The following is a 17,950-nucleotide window of genomic DNA, read 5'->3' on the forward strand; positions in this document are numbered from 1 at the left end:
TTATATATGTTTTGGCACAATAACAAAGTTTATTATAGAAATAAAAGATATACACAAAAGTAGGCAAATTGGTATAATGAACTGTGGTGTGCCTATCATCCAGCTTCAACAATGATAAAATAGGATGCCTTCAGGATGAAATCCAATTTTATCTATATCTCTACCCACTTCTCCCTCTCAGATTATTTTGAAACAAATCAAACCTATCATGTAATTTCATTTGTAAATAGGTCAGAATGTATTTCTAAATACAAGGACTCTTTAATAGGCACAAAATCATTATCACACTAAAAAAATTAACAATATTCTTTAATATCAAATATAAAGTGTTCATATTTCTTAGTCTTAATTTTTTTAATTAAAAAAATCAAGATCTAAAAAAGTTTCATACATTGCAATTACTGGATTGCAGTTAAAAAAATGAAGCTGTCTTACATAATTCCCTGCATTTATATTTTGCTGACTGTATCTCTATGGTATCATTTAACATATTCTCCAGGCCTCTGTGTTTCCTGTAAGTTGGTACTTGGATCTAGAGACTTGATCAGATTCAAGGATTCTTCTTTTTTTTTTTTTAGTTGGTGTGTATTTATTTGTGTCTGAGTGTTAATTTAAAATTGTGGCCCTTATAAAGTGAAAAGTACAGTTCATTCATCACACAAGAACCTTCTCTGCCAGTCCCTCAGCAAAGGGCACTGGGGATGTAAAGACAGTTATCCCTCAACCTCCAGGCAAGGAATGGGAGTTTCCAAGGACAAGGAGCAGCATGCTAGAAGTGAGAGCTCTATTAACACACTGAATTTGCTCTATTTCATCTGTGCCTCTGCCCTCAAGCCTCAAGCTGTCAAATGCGTTTCAAGCAGAGGTGTGGGAGGATGACATGGAGAATGCCAGAAAAAAGGCTGGGAGTGAATGTAAGGGTCAGACCACGAGCATCTTTGTACGCCTTGGTAAGGAGTCTCTTCCCACCTGAAAGTAATGGGGGAGAAACAAAGCATTTAAAACAGGAGCATAATGTGACTACCAGTTTAGAGAGATCAACACTGTGAACTGCAAGGCTGGACTAGAATGGGAGGTCAAATAGGGAGCTTCCGCAGGTAAGAGGTAATGAGAACTGGGGCACTGGCAGTAAAGACGGAGAGAAAAGAGCCTTCTGAGAATTTGTAAAGCAGAACTGATCGGACTTAGTCATTGATCATATGTGGGAAATAAGGAGAGGGAAAAACCAAGAATGATTTGGACAAGTGGATTGATGATGGCACCGAGACAGGGTCTCTAAGACGAGGAGCCTGAGCTGCCCCCAGGTGGGAGACGCCCAGTGCGCAGCTGGCTGGTGGCTCCACCATCTGGGAGAGGGTTTGGGGCTGGAGATAAAGATGTGGAGTCATCAGGGAGAGGATAGGATACAGACTAAAAAGGGAAGAAAGCTGAGGGTGAACCCTGAGGAATACTATTTTTTTAAAAGACAGAGTGATAAGAAAAACCTTTAATGGAAGCTAAAGAATGACCAGAGAGAAGAAAAACCAGGCGACAGTAGTCTCTCAAGAAGACTACAAGGAGCGGTTCAAGGAGAGAAGCTAAGTGTCAGTACCACAGGGAACCAAAATGTGGCCTGCAACCCAGAGAAGGCTTTCTGATGATATGATGGTGGGCAGGAGTGACGTTTCAGTTCATTCCCTAAACTAGTAAGGCTGCAGCTTGCTTTGTCCAGAGAGAATCTGTCTTTCAAGATGGCTCTACTTTGCTTACCAAATATAACAATTAATTCTGCTTTTCATTTTAGATACTGAGTGGTGTGGCTTCTTCAAAACCTCCAACTTCCTAGAAGCTTCACTGTGAAGGGAGGAATATTGGAGGTTTTCAAGGTAGGAGCTCTTTAGTAACACTGAATTTGACGATCTGCAAGCTGTCAGTTTCTGGTCTTGTATTTTTGAAGATGGAAGGGGCTTGAGAATATTTAGTCTGATCAGGAAAGTCATTAACAAAGTAGAGGATGAAGATACAGGCACAGGAGGGATAACTGTGTGACAAGGTTCTTGAGAAAAACACAGGCAGAGAGAGAACTAGAAAACAGGTGGTGAGAAAACCTCTTGCACTGAGATGGATTTGAGCACAAACTGGTTTGACTATGTGATTGGTATGGGTGTGTGTGGTGTGTATATTGAACCATGAGGTTGCTCTTCCTGGTGTCTTCTATTTTCTGTGTGCAATGGGAAGTGAATCATTGGCAGTGGGATGGTGGAGGGGGTGGACCAGGAGGCTTGAGGGCAGAGGCACAGATGAAATAGAGCAGAAGCCCACTGCAGATGCATGGAGAGAGCCAGTGTCAAAGCCCAGCAGAGGGTGGAGGCCAGGAGTGCCCACAGGCTGCAGCAGTTGGCACAATGGGGAGATTTCTGGCATTCAGCATTCTGACTGCAGAGTGAGAAGGCCAGTGTGGTTAATGGTCACCACTTGATCCACATTTAACATTTGGTCAAAAGGCACTTTTAGGTGGAACCATAACTAAGCATCATCTAGTCTCACTGTCCCTATCTATTCACTATTAAAGATACCATTCCAAATTTATATTTATAGTAGTATAGGAGCTGTGGTTTGGGGGTTCTGGCCTGAATTAGGAATTCCAAATTCTACTTATTTGCCCAGATTTCTCTGTTCATAAAATGTGAATAAGGTGCCTTCTCACCCTCCCCACCACCACTATTCTTGTGTTATGAACATTTATCGACAAGTCATCTTCAACAAAAATTGTAAAATGGTATCATTCACATACAATGTCTTTGGAAAAAGGACCTCAAAACCATCTGGCTTTCAGGGCATGCTCTCTCAGAAAATGTCTCCTCCTTTTTATGACTAAGAAACAACCAGGGGTCTACTTGGTAAGGTGGTCCCAGGAGATGGCACATTAATGCTGAGGCATGTTTCCTTCTGCAGAGAAAATGAAGGTTCCTATGGTCAGGATTCTCACCTGCCTCTGATCGGCTGCTCACTACACACAGGTGGGCAATACATTGTTATTGACTCTACATACAGAGATCTGCCCAGTGCTCTTGGCTGCATGGCTGCAGGAGAGCGGAGTCTGGAGTGGTGGCAGTGCTGAGGACAGAGACTAAGACGGCTGCAGGGACAGAGAGGCCCAGAGACAGGGACCGGCTTGCTGCATGCAGACTTGCTCTGAGTGGACAGGATTCTAGTGATTGACCTGCCACTGTGGAAATGAAGTTGGGTATAAACCTTTTCACCCAAAGAACATTCTACCATCATTTCTTTGGTCACATTGAATATATAGTGAACTTGTCCGGGGCTGAAACCCATTGGCAAGACATGCACCCAGTGTTATTCCCTGGCAGCTTCTGAAGCTGGTATTTGATGTGGGAAACAAAATGGGTGGGAACAGCTCTTTAGGGACCATGGAAAGGTCAAAGCTTCCTACACTCAGCTGTGGCTAGTTTTTCCTAAAGGATCTGATGTAGATGGGGAGCTTGATTAAAGGAGAAACTGTTCTCTCTGAGAATGATCAGCAGCTGTTACAGGTGTAAATAGCAATGCATCAGTGTTTGAGGAGAAAGGTATCTTGACTTGACTGATCTAAGCTTTTGGAGGCCTTGCTTTTCTCAGCTAAAACAATAAAATGCTCAACACCAAGATGGACATGAAGTGAATTTGTCTTTGACCTGCCTCCTCTTTACACATACACATAGCTGTGGTCAGCACCTGCGCTGTAAAAGGAAAGATTAATTTGAAATAGAATATTGGTGTTAAAGATGATATTTTCAGTTATTTGTAAGTGGAGAGACTTAAAGTTCTATAAAGAACAGAAGAGAAATTCTTAAATAACCACAGATAGCCTGCATACTGTTCCAACTACAAGAATACCAATTTCTAATACCAGTTAGATTTGAAAACTAAAGCCAGTAAATACATGTCCTCTTCTTATGCTATTACTTCACTAAAGAACCTCATGTTAACTTGGAGATTGAACTGGATGGATGGTGGGGGTTTCCCTATTTGAGTATGGCTTGTTTACAGGGTATGATGGAGTTAAGTCAAAGGCAGCCAGATGAAGGCAAGAAAAGCAGATAAAGATTCTTTGACCCTTTTCTTTCATGTGCATTCATTACTTCTGGCAATTGTTTCCAACAAACTAAGAGAACACAAAACCATTTCAGGGACACGGACAATAACTGATGAACTCTATGGAGGCAGTGTCCTGAGACTCAGAACCACAAGCAAGTTTATAATTGATGCACTGTGCTCTCCACAAGTGTTACAGCAGAAAACAAAAACAAGGGAAATCATAACTGACACTATAACAACGGACATTTCCACCCATTTCTACATTCCTACTGTCTGCAGGTGAGCAAATATACAGTTTCATTCCCTTCTTTGTCTTGTTCCTAGCATTTTTCTCTTGAGCTAAGCTTTGGGAAGAGAATCCCTGTCCTAGAGATAAGTCCTCAAGAGACTGCTCTGTTCACCATTTACCTGTGTACCTCTAAAAGGGCTGCCAAGGAGGAGAGTGCAGGAAACCCCACCAGTGTGGCTTGAGGCTTCTCATCATGCTTTCATTTGCCTGCTACTAACTGGTGCTGTCTCAGCCTCAATTCTACCTTTGACACCTGTTGCTGCTTACACCCACACATACACACACAGATCACTCATTACATAAGGAAAGATTAATGATATGTTGAAGAGCTATGTCCATGGAAGATCAGATTAGCACTTAATGAAAATGGGAGAATTGTAAGTAGATGAGAAAAGGAAGTGTTTTAGAGAAGCAGGGGAATCTGGGGTGAGAAGGGAGAAGGAAGCTATCACTGGGTGGTATTCAAGGAGTGGCAGCCTCCCTAGCCTGGTGGGGTAGCTCCAGAGGAGATAGGCTGAGACTTAACCTGAGGCCTGTTCCCATCTCTGGGTCTATGTATTTGTGCACAGAATATTCAGAACTCTGCTGACTGACTCTATGAAGCTTTTTGAATATCTTGGAAGAAACTATATGCACAAAATACTATTACAGTTTGACCCTTGAACAACATGGGTTTGAACTGCATGGGTCCACTTACACGCCAAACTTTGTCTTTTTCAAAAAATATATTGGAAAAAATTTTGGAGACTTGCAACAATATGAAAAAAACATTTTCCTTCCTCTAGCTTACTTTATTGTAAGAATACAGCATTTGATACACAACATACAAGGTATGTGTTAATGACTGTTTATATTACCAGTAAGGCTTCCAGTCCATAGTAGGCTGGGAAGTTTTTGGGAAGTCAAACATTATATGTGGATTTTTGACTGCATGGGAAGTTCAATGGTCCACTGTACTTTATTATGATGTCATAAATGTCTCACTGGTTTACATTAGACTCGCCATGTCCTATATCCTGCTTTCATCAGTCTTTGGTATTTTAGGGAAATTTCAATGATCTCATGTTGTCTTCAGTCAATGAAATAATTCTACTGAGGAAGAGAAATGCCCTTCCTGCCTTGGGAACATCCTGTCAAGTGTGGGATGTGTTTCCTGTGCACCATGTCTTCTCTGATGCCATTAGCACCCACACAGTTATCCAGCCTTTTAGAAAATGATTAAACTATTAGCCTAGATGGATTTCCCCAGCTAGCGGAGAGTCAGAGCTGCCTAGAAGACAGAAGATTTGGCTCCTGACTCATAATGTGACTTGTCTCCAAACATTTACATACATTATTTGGTCTTTTTAGTTTCTCTCTAAGATATCCGTGTTTCCTTTATCACTGTAAGGCAGGAAAGAATAGTATTTTGAAGACTGAAAACTAGTATTAGGAAGATTAAACTAACTTACTGATGCATTTTGATTTCCACTTTCAAAAGTCTATTAAAAATTTCCCTTGGAGTTCTAGATCTAGTATTTCTACATGGAATAATTTGTTCACACTGGGAAAGTATGTAAGCACTTTCAGACTGCTAACACACCATTTAATGACTAGAAAAGAAAGAATATGATGAGTGGGGCCCTGGAGGCTTAAAGATTTGTGTAACCTCTCCATGGCTGAGCTGATTCATGTAGCTTTTGTCTACACACACAATTAGACACTATGGCAATTGATTTTGTTTTCTGGAACAATCCTATCAGTTGAAAATATACAAAAGATACTTTTATATATATCTAAGTATATATAAAGATACGTTGGACATCTCTAGTAATGTTCCAAGCCATCTATGCAGTTCTGCAGTGGAAGGGCTTATACAGTAAATGAGATTAAATAGAGACATAAAAGAGACTTTCCCAATTTATACCCATTATTTAACAGTACAATAATAGTAATTAAGAGCACAAGTTTTGGCATCAAGCTGCCTGGGTTGGAATTCTGCTTCCACTATGTCATAATTATGTGACCTTAGGGAAGTTATATTTCCTCTTTGGGCCCCTTTTACATCACTAGTAAAATTGAGATATAAATTGGGTTATTATGAAGATTAACTTAGATACTTGTAGATATAAAGCATATAGAAAAGTATTCAATAAATATTAGCTAGTATTAGTACAGCCTGGACTGGTAAATTTAGACCTCCCAAGCTCCACTGTATTCCCATGCTCCCAACCAAAAAAAAAAGTAAGAAAGAAAGAAAAAGAAAAGGAAAGTGAATAAAACACAAAAAAGGAAGAAAAGAGGTCAACAAGCCCCACCTACACACTCAGTGTTTCCAATCAGCTCTTTAGATCATGTTTAATCATAGCAGATAAGAATAATCATAGCAGATAAGAATATTCTTTGCTAAGAATTATCAGACAGCTGTGGAGAGCCTGTGAAATGGAAGTGTCTAAAACAAATAGGGCAAACAAAAAACTGAAAAAGCAAAGACTAGAGGGGGAAGGCAGAACTGCCACAAAATCTCTCACTAAAATCCTACCAGATAACATAATGCATTCATAGCATAAAGGAAAGGGAATAAAGAAGAGCTCTTGGAAATTAAAACGACTGCAACTTTGAATAATAAAAAAAAAAAATCAATACAAGGGTCAGAAGAAAACTGTGAGGAAACCTCCCAGGAAAGGAGCAAAGAGATAAAAAATAAGCAATTTAGAGAACCAGATGTGTCTGACATCTGAATAACAGAGAAAGAGGGAATGGAAAACAGAGGGGAAGGAGTCATCAACAAAAATAACTAAAGAACATTTCCTAAAACAGGAAGATACGAGTTTCTAGAATGTAACAGTCCACTGCATATCCAACTGAATGGATGGCAGAGACCTGACCAAGTCACACTACTGTAAAATTTGGGAACACTGGAGACAAAGAGACCATTCTGAAAGCTTCCAGAAACAAAAAAGCAGATCATTTAGAAAAGATCAGGAGTCAGCATGTCTTCAGACTGTAAACATGAAGCATTGTCTCTAGAATTCTGAAAGAATATTATTTCTAACCTGGAGGTCTATTTTCAGGCACTCTATCACATATAAGGATAATATAAAGACATTTTTCAGACATGGATGCTCTCAAAAATTTTACCTCCATGCATACTCCCTTCCTTAGGAAGCTCCTGGAGAATGTTTTCCAAAGGGACTAACCCAAGAAAGAGGCAGACAGGGAACAGGAGATCCAGTGCAGGAGAGAGGCACTGGGGACTGCAGGATGGTAGTGAAGAGAGATCCCGGATGGTGGCTGTGTATCAGATACAGACATCAGCCCAGACTGGAAGGTCACTCCAGAGACAGCTGCACTGGGGACGCTCATCACCACCATTCCCACTGCCATTGCTCCATCATTTTAACCTGAGCATGGAATGCCTGAGTGAACTTGTACTTGGCTTTTCTAGACCAGCGGCCAGTTACTATACTTCGCTCCAAGCCCTGCTGTCTTGATCAGTGAAGACCTGCATTTTATTAAAAATAAAAGATATTTCTGCTTTGACCTACTCCTGAGAGCTGGAGGAAAGGCCCGGTGAGTTTAGAGGCAGTAGACAGCAGCCTATTCTGTTGACCAAACATCTGTTGCATGTTGTTATTGGTCCCACTGCAGCTCTGCCGGATGCCCTCACTGTGGTAAACTCTGTTTCCTAAGACTCATGCATGATCTTGAACCCTGACTTCCACAGAAGGGGCTCTTAGAAGGTCTCAGAGAAGCCAGTGGCAGATCATAAACCAAAGACGCTGTTCACTTTCTCCAGGGAGCTGTTACCTAATAGTGACAAAACTGTCCATTCCTCACATGATTAGGGTTGAGTGTGCTACTCAGTTTTTCAAACCTAAACAATGAAAAACAAGAAAATTATTTATACCATAGTCAGGGTGTTGTTACCTGGCTGGGGAAGGGGGAGTGGGGAGAAGAGGTTAGGAGGGGAAAGAGGAGGAAGTTACATAGCTTCTTAACCCGACAGGTGAGTACAGGGTTGTTAGTCATTATCACTCATTATATTACACTTTTACATTTAAAGTCTTCATTAAATATAATGTTTTACACACATACACACACAAATACATAGGCTTTGTAGTATGAACCATATGAATTTCCCAATATTCTATCATTTTTAAGATACAAAAATAGCAACCTCATACACTTAAAGCAAACAGTGCAGGCTCAGCAATGGAACCCATGGCCCTTAGATTTAAGAGACTAAATTTCCCATATGCAAACTGTAGAGTAAAAGAAAAAACTAAGGATTTCTTAAATGTAATGAATCCTCATAACTGTGCAATTCTCATCTGATGTATGATCGATACAGTCATTTGTGTCCTTCCAAAGAGTTAAAATGTAGGACTGGGAAATTCCTTTGTGTTTCCCAGAGAAAAGATCTGGCAAATATTATATTCACATAGCCATAGTTTAATATAATCTAACAACAAGGACTTAGGAGCAGATTTTAGAAATCCCCAAACCCTCACATTTCCCCCACTTCTGCTTTTTTTTTTAGCAGAATGGGAACACAGAAACTGGAAATGACAGGAAGCAACAATGGGGATGTGACTTGAGGGAGAGGTGAGAGAGGAGGAATTAGATATAAACTGAGACAAGTGTCTGCACTATTCTTCTCTAATCAAGGCAGAGACATTGGTGGACTGAGTTGGATCTCGGGAGAAGAGCTGTTTTGAGGCTTTTTCAGGCCCAAGGATTAAAAATCTACATAAACCAAAACAATCTTCTGCTTTTCTCCTTTTAGCTACAATTTACTGGTCAATACGTCAGAAGCACTTTAAATGCCTTCATCCTCATAGAGACCCTATAAATTTGGTGCCATTTTTACCATGCTGCTAATGCCCTTTTACACATGAGGTAACCGAGGCTCTGTAAGGTTAAGGAACTAGGTCAAGGTCACAGACCAGTATATAGCGGGGTTAAGTTTCAAATCTAGGTAATTCTAACTTCAAACCCACACTCTTAATCAGTAACCCTCTTACACTATGTAGCTTTCAATCCTAACTCCTTTCTTTTCGAAATGTTCCCCATCTTAATCCTGCCACTTATACTACAGCTAACTGTGACAGTGATCTTTCCAGTAGCATCTGCTGTTCCATCCTTCCTAACTGAATTGTGGGAAATTCCTAGGTACTTTTGTCTAAAAGCCTCTCAGTGTATTTCTCACACTGGGTATACATAAGCAGTACTTGGCAATATGCTGGAGCTACTTGAAGTCACAGAATAAATAAGGCACATCCTACTGGAGTGACAATTTTACTTCAGGTTTTTTTTTTTTTTTTTTAGGGAATCTCCTTGTCTTTAATTTGAAAACAAACCCACAGATGTGTGACATCTTCAAATGCAAGATGTACTAACTTTTAAGATAAAACAAGTAAGACTCCAAGGTCAGTTTGTACTTGCAGCAAGGTCATACCTTCCTACCTCTGGGAGAGGAGCTTTTCTCCTCTGCAAACAGTGTGAGTGACCACTGGGTGGTAAAAGAGGTTAACTGAGCACAGCAGTCTCCCTAGCCAGGAACAAAGTCACAATACAGAAAAGTCACAATACAGAACATGACCCTAATCTGACAGTCAAGGCACTTCCTTTTGCACTTGGAAATGTACATATTAAGAAATGCAAATTTTATAATGCTTCATAATGGCATTTTTGTGCAAAATAATTATGTATCTATGTGTGAAAATGGTCTTGAAGGATACACACTTAACTCATAATTTGTGGTAATCATTTTGCAATATATACACAAATAAATCATTATGGTATACATCTCAAAGTTATGTAATGTTATGTGTCAATCATACCTCAGTAAAACTGGGTGGTGGGGGGAACAAGCAACAGTAGCATACACAGTAATCTCTAAAACCAAAAATAAACAAGGATTCCTAGAGATCTTCTAAGTCAGCAACCCACTGAATGATTGAGCCTAAAGGTCAATCTGAAAGTCAGCAGATCCATACAAAGTAGGTTCTGGATGAATTTACTTAACACATTTTTTTGGTGTCCACGCTATGACAGGCACTATTTCAAGTGGTGGAGTATTTCAATCTATCAGTAAGAGTCACTTCTTTTCCTCAAAGAGTTCATTCCATAGTAGGGAGATAAATCACTGTAATATACATAACTCTAATGCAATACAACTAATACAAAAATTTACCAAATGAATGTACCTGCTCTGCTCTAGGTACTGTCCTAAGCAGAGGCAGACGTAATAGTGAACAAGACATGGTCCCTCCCCTCAAGGAGCTGAGAGTCCAGTGGGAATAAATACAAGATGTTGGTAGAACCTCTACAACGGAGGGAGAAAAGAGGGGCCTGTGAAAAGTTTTGAAAGCTAAGATTGAACTCCCCCGTCCGATAGGGGCCTATGGAAGGGAGAGCATTCTAGATTTAAGAATCAGCAAATACAAAGACACAGATGAATGGAACAGCTAGAATGTTTAGTGGAAAACAGGAATTTTAGGATCAGTGGAGTATATCAGTGGAGTAATTTAGGATCAAGGTGGGAGGGAGGAGGGGCTGAGAAGGGGAAAGACAGGCCAAGAGGTATATACAGGTGAAATAATCAAGACAGTGCACTGCACACAGGTCCTTGAGTTTACGTGAGAAGCTTCTGAAGGGCTGCAGCAGCAGGATAGTGACACTTTCAGATACACATATCAGAAAGAGCATTCTCTCTAAGGTTTGGAATGTAAGGAGGTCAATTATTAGACTCTTTCAACAGTGAGAGATGACAAGAGTTTGAGTAAGATAGAGAGGACAAGATAGACTAGAGCAATACTGCCCAAGCAAAGTATAACACAAATATAACACAGCCACAAATGTAACTCAACTTACCTGCTTAATGTGGATGTAATCCCAGCCATTTCTAAGGCAACCAGTTGTGTTTTGAGAATGTACATAATTTCAGGGACAGCTGTGGTGCCGCCTACCTTTCAGAAATACCATATTCCTATGCTATCCTACATAAACCACATTAAAACAATAAAAAGCACATGAAATAAATATTAACAGTATATTTTACCTAACCCACTATATCAAAATTATTTCAACATGAAATTAATATAAAAATTATCAAGGTAGTTTCTATCCTTTTTTACACTATGTCTTTGAAATTTGGTGTGTATTTCATACTTACAGCACATCTCTATTTAGTTAGCCACATTTTAAGTGATCAACAGCCCCACTGGCTAGTGGCTACCAAGTTAGATAGTGCAGGCTAGAAGGACTGATTTAGGAGGCAATACTGACAAGGTTTGTTTACTTAGTCAATATGGAGGAAAATGAGTTAGAAATATCTGGAATTGTTGGCTTGGGTAACTAGATGGAGAGTGGTACTGGCAAACTAAATAAGGATACAAAAAAAGAACAGTTCTAAGGGTGGAGGAAGAAGGAGATAGAAAGTTTGGTTTTAGCATGTTGACTTTGCAAAGCCTAAGCATGAAGTTATTTGCACAAGGTAGGTCTAGCTAGTACATGATAGAGCCAGGATTTTGATCCAGATCTTCTGATGCCAAGCCTTTCCTAAAGAATCCTCTGAGAAGGGATTTAACAAAAAAGAAGAATGAGGCATGGGCGATCAAAGTCTTCCTTTATTTTCACTCAGTATGAAACACCTTCACACTGACCTGTGTCAAAAACCAAACCAAATAAAGAAAAATAAAACAAAATCAAACCTCCAAGTATGTGAGGCTGTACATTCCATCTCCAAATTAACAATTTCTTGCATTAACAGTATAGCTATAACTTTCAGTATTTTTGAAGAAGGTCAGAAGTTTTTTAATATGTTCATAATTTTTTAAATCTAAAAAAACACACTTCCCAAGGCACTTTATACTATTTTGTAAATATATACCTGGGCAAGAAAAAGTGGGATTTTAAGATTTCATCAAAATTATGTTCATACCATACATATTGAAGATATTAATTTCTAGGAATAATCTAATGGAAAATTACTAAGACCTTTTGATATGATTAAGAGTCAAAAAGTGAGGGGATCCAGTCTGATTTTATAAGCAAATTCAAGGGGACTTACTTGAGCTAAATTTTAACTTCTCCTCTAACACTAGTGTGTGTAGCACAGCATAGGAAAAATGGTATTTCCAAAAGGTAGGCAGCACCACAGCTGTCCCTGAAATTATGTACTTTCTCAAAACACAACTGGTTGCCTTAGAAATGGCTGGGATTACATCCACATATGCACACATACAACAAAGGTATCTATGAATCGAAACAAACCAGCAAAGAAAAGAACCTGTTTTCAAAGGAATGATCTTCTAAAATAGAAACAGGTAAGCTGAAAAAACCCACCTGGGTAAGTTTTAAAACAAAGAAAAGAAAGATTTAAAATTCAATCACTGTCCAGAAAGTAGTAGCCACATGGGAGGATACTAAAATTAGAACGCACTTGTGCAGGATGCAAGGTAATAGTCTGAGTATTAACATCAGTGGTAGTGAAATGATTCATGAACCACCAATTCTATGCCAGTCCATAGGACATTCCTATCAATCACTCTGTTTCAAAAACTTCTAAATTTTTAAATAGAGACCAGAGCAGAAGACCCTTGATTTTCCTTAGACATGGCAGGGCAATTCACGGGAGTGGGGAACTTGTTTCAACATGACATGCCACGGAGTTGGTATGACACTGGTATGGTATGACAGTACACACTGCTAATAGGCAACACACGAAATGCAGAAGAAGTAATGTGTCATGTATATATTACCTGCCAAAGGGAACAAGAATCCTGTCATTTAAGATGTAGACCAGGTATCGCAAGAAAATAATTTGGTGAATTGTCTTATTAGCTTGGGCTACCATAATAAAATACCACAGACTGGGTGGCTTACAGTTCTGTATGAAAAAATATGAAATATTTGTTATTGTTTTATTCCGATTCATAGATATCTTTGTTGTATATATTGTTATGGAAATAATTGTTACCATAACAAAATACCACAAACCAGTGGCTTGATTTCTCCCAGTTCTGGAGGCTGAGTCTGAGATCAGGGTGGCAGCACACTTGGGTTGTGGTGAGGACTTGCTTCCTGACTCGCAGATGGCTGCCTTCTTGCTGTGTCCTCACATGGCAGAGAGAAAAAGCTCTGTCACTTCCTCTTCTTCTAAGGACACTAATTCTATCACAAGGGCCCCACCCCCATGATCTCACCTAAACCTAAACACTGGGGGGGGTTACTGCTTCAATACAAAAATTGGGTGGAGGTAGAGGGTGGGGTGTTACACTGTTCAGGGCCTAGCATGAATCATATAGTCTGTTCTTGTTCCTTATCCACTCACTGCCTGATTTCAGCAACTCATAATATGCTGCCAAGCCAGCACTCAAAGACTTTAAGAAAAGGGGCTCCAATCTGATCCTTTGCTTTGCAAAAATAATGTTTGATTTCAGGGAAGCAGAACATCTCTGGGAAGCACAGGACGTGGATTCAGTGTAGTACCAGAGAGCTGGTGCCTCTAGTGGCTAAGTCACCTACCTTCTGAGCCAGTTTCCTCTTACGTTAAGTGACAGAAATTCGACTGTTTACTCCATAGAGGTGTGTGAGGATAAAATCAGGTAATATCTATGAAAGGCTTAATACTCTGTAAAGACAACATTGTTATTGCCAGGCCATGAAAGCACAAAGATGGAGTACATGTATATAGAGCTTTGATATACCTGAAAAGATTAAGATTTTAAGACAATTAAGTTTTCATGAAAATAGAGCTGACATATCTTTCCAAAGTTCCTCTACTTTTAATTCTTTGATTTAAGTCTATTTGTTTCTTCTTTCTTTGCTCTACTGTCATTACTTTAGTTTAAGATGCCATTAAGTTTCCTGATTGGTCTTTCAACCAGGTTTCTCCTGGACCACTGTCAGGTCACTTTTCCTATAACATTACTTTCCTCATGTCATTTTCCTATTCACCCAGTTTCTGGCATTCATCCCAATTTCTGGGATTGGTAGGATGTCCTCACCTGTAAGTAAGGGGAGAGCTAGATATGTGGGTTAAGTATTAAATACCGAGAAAGGGCCTAAATGTTTACATCTTCTTGAAAATTTACACGTTGGAAATTACAACCGAATACTAGAGAGAGTAGTAAGTAGTGTGGCACAGGGGAAAGACCACAGACTTTGGAGTCAGACTGGCATATAAATTCTGGATCTGTTACTCGTATCTATGATCTCTGGGAGTGACCTAATTACACCTTAGTTTCATCATTTATAAAATGGAAATTTAATTGCTTACTTCATAGGACTGTTTAATCACTGTGTTCAACTTTAATAGAGCATATATTTTAGTTTCTGTTCTTTCACATAAAACAGATAGAAAAATAAGATCTTAATAAAAACAAAATGGTTATGTGCATTGTATTTTAGTTTGCTCCATTTAACAATTATATCTGCTTTTAAAGTTCAAGAAGATAAAAAGGCTAAATTGGAAAAGGGAATTATTTAACAGAAAGCTCCTATCAGTTTCAAAAATAAATCTTTTAATATATTTAGGTATCTCCCTGGTCAAGACATGAAATGTAAGTCGGCAGTTAAATTGTAAATCTATTTAAGTTTGAGAGTTATGTGGTCATTTTGCCTGTGCAACAGGATAGATCTGAAAGAAACAAAACTGGAGATGAGAAACCAGTTAGGAGGGAATGGTAGGTACTGCAGTAGAAGCTAATAAAGATTTGATGAGAAGGCTATGAAATACAGGGAAAGAAGAGAATTGATCTGAGAAATAATTAGGAGGCAAAATTGGCAAGAGATGGTGAATGACTGGATATGGGAGTTAGGGAAAGGGAAGAATCACAGATCACTCCCAGGTTTCTAGGTTGGATGACTGGAAAAATGATGGTACCATCTGTAGGTGGAGGTCTGGGAGAAAGTTGCTGAGTTCAGTTTTGGACATACTTAGTATGAAGTACTTGCCTAGGGTAGCGATGTACATTTGGAACTTGATCACTCATAAAGTGGATGAGATCAATCAAGGTGGGGTCTGAGATAGAGCCTCAGGGAATACAAACATTTAAGGGGGAAGAGGAGCTTAAAAATAAGTCAGAGATGACAAGGAATAGTCAAAAAGTCCAATGACAGAGTAAGAGTACAGACTCACAGAATTCAAAGATAGAGTTTTAAGAAGAAAAGAAAAAGTATTAAATATAGAGAAGGGTCTGAATGTTTACATTTCCCTGAAAATTCACACACTGAAACCTAATCCCTAATGGGGTGGGATTAGGAGGTAGGAATCTTTGGGAGACGATTAGGTCACAAGGGCCAATCACTCATGAATGGGGTTAATGCCCACAGAAAAGGGGCCCAAGAGAGATCTCTTGCTATTTCTGCCTGGAGAGGACACAATGAAAAGACAGATATCTATAAACAAGGCCACAGGTCTTTCACCAGACACTGTATCTGCAGTGACATGATTTTAGACTTCCCAGCCTCCAAAACTGTGAGAAATAAATGTTTGTTGTTTATAAGTCACCCAGTGTATGGTATTTTTGTTATACCAGCCCAAATGGACTAATACAAGGACTAAAATATGTCTACTGGAATTAGCAATTAGTAAATCACTTATGGCCTCAGCAAGAGCAGTTTCAATACAGTGATGAGGGCTACACCATCCCTTAGGAGTCAGGGAGTAAATGGGTAGAAAGGAAGAAATTGTATATCAGCCTTTTAAGAAATTTAGAAGAGGAGAGAGACTAGAGCAAGCTAGCTTATAAGAAAGCTGTCTGAGTTAGTGATTAAAACAATGGAGATACAAGAGACCTGAGAAATCGAAAAGCATGTCACAAAGAGCCTGAGTGGCATAGTAAGAAAGAAGGAATAAGCAGACCTGTTACAGAATCAAGAATGTGAATTTGGGAATGAGGTATGTCTAATCCTGTGCCTTTGCTACTTACTGGCTGTGAGACAAGTGCTTAACCCTTCCTGAGCCTCGGTTTCTTCACCCTTAATCAGAGAATAGCACCAACTGCTGTGAGAATTAAATGAGACCCAGCATATGAAAGTGCCCAGCATAGGCACCTTCCATGTGGTCCACAGGAGGTACTCAACAAACAGCAGCTCCCATTTCCCCACAGAAGTCACTGGTAACGCTGAAGAGCGTCATTTCAATTAAGCAGTTAAGATGTATGTTAAACTGCCCAGGGTTAAATTGTGAAATATTAAAAATAGGGAACAAGAATTGAAAGAGGAAAGAACTTGAGAGAGTTAACCATGTTTGAATGTAAAAAGGATGAAACAAGTGCCAAGAGGGAAGTGAGGCTAGGGGAGCAGGAATCTTCATGTCTTACATATGACCAGCATACATGCAAAATTCACTTGAAATAGAGGTTTTTGTTGGTCTGTAAAGGATAAGATTTGCAACAAAGATGAATCTGCAACAGAGGAGGCTGGACATGGAAAATATCAAAGGAAGGACAAGGCCACCTCAGGGAGGAAAGTGGTTGGCGGAGTTGATGTCTGACATTGTTGCTCATTTCAGTACAGATCTAGGAAACAAAATATTTGGGGAAGCTAGTTTCCAAAGCAGATGTGAATCCAAGCGTCCTTGGACCTAACTATTAATGAATGTGAAGTACACAGCTAGGGAATTTTTGGGTAGAGAACATTCCCTAATTGCACAATCTCTAAACCCTTCCATCTGATTTTAACTATAATGATGTGCCAGTAAACATAATTCTCAATTTTTCCAACCTTACACACACAAATAATTATTCTCTTTTAACAAATGTTTCATTCTAATAATGAGTATTGCCGTGATGACTTTCTTAGATAAATTTAAAGTTACTTTCCAGATTTGGGGGTGTGATTATTAATAGTTATTTTCATCTCCGTATTTTGATCATAAAGAAAACCGGAGCTTTAAAGAATTTAGAACTGAGCAGAGTTGCAAGGCAAGATAATGCAATCTCTCTTCCTAATAAATACATGAAATGCAGCTTTGTCTTCAAAATACAGTGCAAACTTCTTACCAAGTGCACATTTACTGCCCACAAATCAAAGTGGAAGAAATGCTACATACTCAGAAAAAAAAAAAAAATGATGCTGTGGTCATTGTGATGGAAAAGAAATTAGAAAAAACTAGTTTTGCTATACAAAGAAAAAGAGAGAGCTCCTCAAAGGCAAAGAAAAAAATCCTTCAATTACTACTGAAGGTAAAGAAAGAAGCAGTAGGTGAATTGTAGAGCGGCTTAATACAGGTAGTCTGAGGAAAGACAAAGGCTGCTTTCTGCTCCAAATCCTCTTCCATCCCGTGGGAGAGGACTGCATGGTTTCCTTAAGGAAAGGTTGGACTTTGGCAATTGCTGGAACATGGCAACTGACTGACGTTAGGCAATTGATTTTGACAAACACCCAAATAAGAATAGTAGACAAGACTACTGTGTGAAGCTGAGCTGGCTAAGCACTGCACAACTGGAGGGGCAATAGTCACACAGACTACAAGTGAAAGGTGCCCTGCGGAGTTATGCCCAACAGCAGCCCTAATGGTAGGTTTGTATTAACAACAATGTGGGCTCCCTGAGGGCAGGGAGTTTTTCTGTTTTGTCCACTACTGTATCC

General features: G+C 39.4%; 1 protein-coding gene and 1 long non-coding RNA gene across 4 annotated transcripts in view; one reads left to right on the forward strand and one right to left on the reverse strand.

Annotated features, from left to right (window-relative positions):
• The window catches only part of LOC140843094 (uncharacterized), a 59,830-nt gene that overhangs the window by 28,411 nt on the left and 13,469 nt on the right, over window positions 1-17,950 (forward strand). Inside the window, exons 2-4 of one of the 2 annotated variants that reach the window (XR_012120554.1) lie at window positions 1,784-1,865; window positions 2,935-2,999; window positions 4,170-4,356. This is a non-coding gene — a long non-coding RNA (uncharacterized lncRNA). Of the gene's footprint in view, window positions 1-1,783; window positions 1,866-2,934; window positions 3,000-4,169; window positions 15,228-17,950 lie in introns of those variants that run through there. The other variant, XR_012120553.1, reaches the window with a different exon arrangement.
• Window positions 1-17,950, reverse strand: part of PRORP (protein only RNase P catalytic subunit) — a 169,616-nt gene that overhangs the window by 14,344 nt on the left and 137,322 nt on the right. The window lies entirely within an intron of this gene.

Source organism: Manis javanica, chromosome 8 (assembly GCF_040802235.1).
Source record: "Manis javanica isolate MJ-LG chromosome 8, MJ_LKY, whole genome shotgun sequence".
NCBI classification, from domain to species: Eukaryota; Metazoa; Chordata; class Mammalia; order Pholidota; family Manidae; genus Manis; species Manis javanica.